Source organism: Podarcis bocagei (assembly GCF_964188305.1).
Source record: "Podarcis bocagei genome assembly, chromosome: 16".
NCBI classification, from domain to species: Eukaryota; Metazoa; Chordata; class Lepidosauria; order Squamata; family Lacertidae; genus Podarcis; species Podarcis bocagei.
Genome location: NC_138142.1, coordinates 38,587,179 through 38,591,108, shown reverse-complemented (window position 1 = coordinate 38,591,108; position 3,930 = coordinate 38,587,179). Strand labels below are relative to the sequence as shown.

General features: G+C 47.2%; 1 long non-coding RNA gene across 1 annotated transcript; it reads right to left on the bottom strand.

The window, feature by feature from the left end:
- Positions 1–246: 246 nt before the first annotated feature.
- On the bottom strand, positions 247–2,715 carry LOC308575329. Its single transcript, XR_014002776.1, has 2 exons — positions 2,283–2,715; positions 247–702 (listed from the first exon to the last, which is right to left on the bottom strand). It is a non-coding gene; the product is annotated as an uncharacterized lncRNA (long non-coding RNA).
- Between the last annotated feature and the right edge of the window lie 1,215 nt (positions 2,716–3,930).

Below are 3,930 nucleotides of genomic sequence, written 5' to 3'. Positions count from 1 at the left end.
ACACACACGAGAGCATTTCACCACAAACCAAACCACATCAGCTAAATCAGCTCATTATCCATTCAGCTGTCATTTCAATGATAGCATTATTAACATTCACATCCATATTCTTACTATAATTATTGGTATTATTTCTGGCATTCCTGTTGATCTAATTGTTGTAATTTATTAGATTTATGTTCTGCCCTTTCTCCCAAAGGATCCGCTTGTGGTATTTCAATGGCTGAAAAATCCAGACCTTGACAGTCAACTTCAGACTTCATGACAAATGAGAAATTTAAAATTTGTGGCGTGCATGGTTTTTGTTATTTTTCGTTTTAACAGAAGATGTTAAATCCTGTTTTGAATTGAAGTCTTTGAATTTATGGTGTTGGGGTGCTGCAGTGCTTGAAATGGTAGTTTATTCAGCCTTTGGTATGAACAGATTCTGGGGAATACATGTCATGGTGTTTATAATGCATGGGTGCTGAAGGGTAAGGTTGAACAGGGTAATTCTGCCTTGCTGGAGAAGGTCCAGAATGCTCCAACTCATGGTGGGCAGGTCGTGGTTTGCAGCAGCAGCAGCAGCCACCACCACTATGATGGTCTCTGGGCTGCTTTGGCACACACGCTGCATGTCTACGAGTTTCATGCCATGTTCCTTCGTCATGCTTCCTCATACCACTTCCACAACAGCCCATCTTTCCTGTAGCTGCGGTGATGCTGAAAAGGGATTAAAAGCATTTGAGAAAGGAGCAGTTATGGCACTCAATATCTCCCACATGACTCTTTCCTGTCTCTGCAGAAGTTGTCATAAATTTCAAAACTGGCAAACAGAGGCTGGCTGGCCACTTTTGAGGGACCTTCCAACTCATGAGTAATGTAGATGCTTATCTGAATGCTTGAGCTGTTTCAGTTGGGTTTGCCACCCACAGCCTCACACATCTCCACTGGAGGTCAGTCTTGTCCACCTAAAGGCTTGAGATGTGGAAGGCTAATTGCAGCTTCCTCTTTCTCTGCCCTGTCTTGCTACTTCAGAGGTGAGGAATGGAGGTGCCTTACCTCCTCAGCCACCTCCTACTAATGACCATATCCGACATAGCCAACATGGTGCCCTTCAGAATTTGTTACAGACTATCAGCTCCCATCAGCCCCAGCCAGCATGGCCAAAGGTCAAAAATGGTGTGAGCTATAGTCCAATGACATCTGGAGTGCACCACAGTAGGTACTCCTGAGCTAGATGAAGGTAGTATGAATAGGCAAGCCAGAATCTTCCAGCCACTCAAGCCATCTTACAGAGCTGCTCAGGAGTTTAAAAGCCACTCATTCTTTTACAGAAATGCCATTTTGAAACAACAACAGCCATTGTTTCCTGATACAGTAACACACCAAAACAAGTTCAGAAATGAACCTAGTGTTACCAGTTAAAGTCTTACACCTATTACTTTGAGCATTTAGCATGATGGTCTCTCAGAACCAAGCCAAACCCCTTGACTTTTCATGGGGCTTTCTGTCTGGATATAAGCCCAAACACAAATTTGCATTCATGGCTGACAGATGGAATCCAGCGCTTCCTTTTTTCCCCAACAGAAGGTGCTATTCCATTAGAACACAGTCAGTGCTATTTTTCTAGAAAGAGAGGTACCGGAGCTCACCATGAAAGTCTCCCTTGTTCTCTTATATTGGCAATGGTGACCACCTAAGAGGTGCTAGAACTGAGTTCTGGTGAGTTTTGCCTTTAAAAAAGCCCTGGAACACACATAGGGGGAATTTCTGTCCTTCCAGATGTTGCTGAACTTGCATTTCCCTACTGTCACCATCACTTATCAGGCAGGGATGGGGAACCAGTGGCCCTCCAGACATTATTGGATTACAGTTCCTGTCATTCTTCATCACTGGCCATGCTGGCTAGGGCTGATGAGAGCTACAATTACATCTGGAATGACAAAGGTCCCTTGCCCTAGTGAATGGTCAGAGATGTCTGATGAGAGTTGGAGCCCAGCTGCATCTGCAAGGTACATCAGGTTCCCTGTCTCTGCATCAAAAGAAGACTCCTACAAGAAACAGAGAATATTTGGATCCAATCCAATGTACATTGGGTTGGATGCAAACACATGCAAGCGCGCGCACACACACATGGTAGGGGCTTCCACCCTTGCTTGGCAGACCATCTACCCCTCCCTTTACACCTCACCCAAACCCCATTTCCTCACAGCTTCTCCAAGCCTCTTACCCCCCCAACAGCAACTTTGAGCCTCCCCCACCCCGTATCTTCAAATATAACAAAATCCATTCATGCTCACCCTTTATGGCAGCTGTGCAGCAGAAGGCCAAAGTGCTCTGAGTGAATTATTTGGACCATAGGACAGACATCATTTTATACGGTGCCATGTCCCTCCCCCAGGACGTGAGGCATAGCCCCAAATTGGAAAAGACATCATGCGTTTTAACCCGAACCACAACAGTCTTTTTGTGCCTTCATCCAACATCTGATCTTGGGCTCATTATTTTAAATGGAATGACAATTTAGACCTTATTATGAACAAAGAGATGGTTTGTACTACCTAGCACTGAGAATATTCATACTTCATGCTACAGAATGCTACTGGTTTTGTTTGTTTGTTTGGGTGTCTGTGAAACTTGCGAGAAGATATGGAATAGAATATCCTGGAAGAAGGCATGGCTTGTTGGGATACTGCTGGGAAGATGGGGGCATTTGGCAGGCCCCCAGCTGGCTCCAGCCACTGGCCGGCAGCTGGGCGATCTCCGGTACAGCATCAATCAGCAACACAAGCCTCATAAACACTCAGAAGATGTGCACACTCTTATCAGCAGAGTGAATAAATCCTCACAATGGAAGTGGCGGACAGAGACATGTGTAAGCATTATTTACAGGTATTTATTCAGCATAGTTCAGGAACAGAGGAAAACATGTCTGCTTCCCTTCGTGTCTAGCAAAACTGCAGTAAAGCCAAAGCAATATACAAACGGAAGTTCCCAGCAGACTGTGCAGGAGGTAAACAGGCATGTGACACACAACAGTCATGCCTGTTCCTTTTAAGGTGGAACGGAACTATATCCTAACATGTCTGTAGTACTTAACACTCCATCCTGCAGCATCTATAGTTGGAGGCAGAATGCCTCTGAATGCCAGTTGTTGGAAATCACAATTTGGGAGAGTTGCTATTGACTTGCTATTGTTCCTGCTTGTAGTCTTCCCACTGGGACACTGGTTGGCCACTGTAAGAACAGAATCCTAGACTTGATAGGCCACCCTTGGTCTGATCCAGCAGACCTATGCTGAAAGCCCTATTTGTCTCAGATAATGCATCATTTGCAGGACTGTTGCCCAGAAGGGTTGGATTTGGGCAGGGCCGTCTTAAGCATACCCAGTGCTGTGGTGCAAAGATCCCTTTGGCGCCCACCCGGCAACTCTAAAACAAGGGAGGGGGTGGTGGAAAATGTCCTCTGCCTCCCCCACTGTCCCGATTCCTGATGTGGTGGTGGCAATCAAGCAGGAAAATGTGCTGGTGGACATGGTCTCAGGGGTTGGAGCGCCCGAGAAGACAGCCCGGTAAGGCTGTGCGCCACCTTTCGCCAGGAAGCAGGAGGAGGACAACAACCGTTTTTAGCAGACGCAGATGCTTGGGAGGCCTCTGCGGGGATCGCTCTCTTCCTGTGGAGGCTTGGGAAGGAAGCTGCATGCCCGCCAGCCATATAGTTGGCGGGGCACAGCTGGTGGGCGTGCAGGGAAAGGGGAGGCTGCTGGCAAAGCCGCGCAGCTCCCCAACTCGCTAGGGCACCCCTGAGAGGCCGGCACCCTGGCGCAACGAACCACTAACACTAATGGGAAAGACGGCTCTGGATTTGGGGGCAATCTCATCACATGTGGAGGTATGTGCCTGTAGAGGTGCAGTCTACCCAGCATTTTGGTGAGCTTCCTGGGCGTAT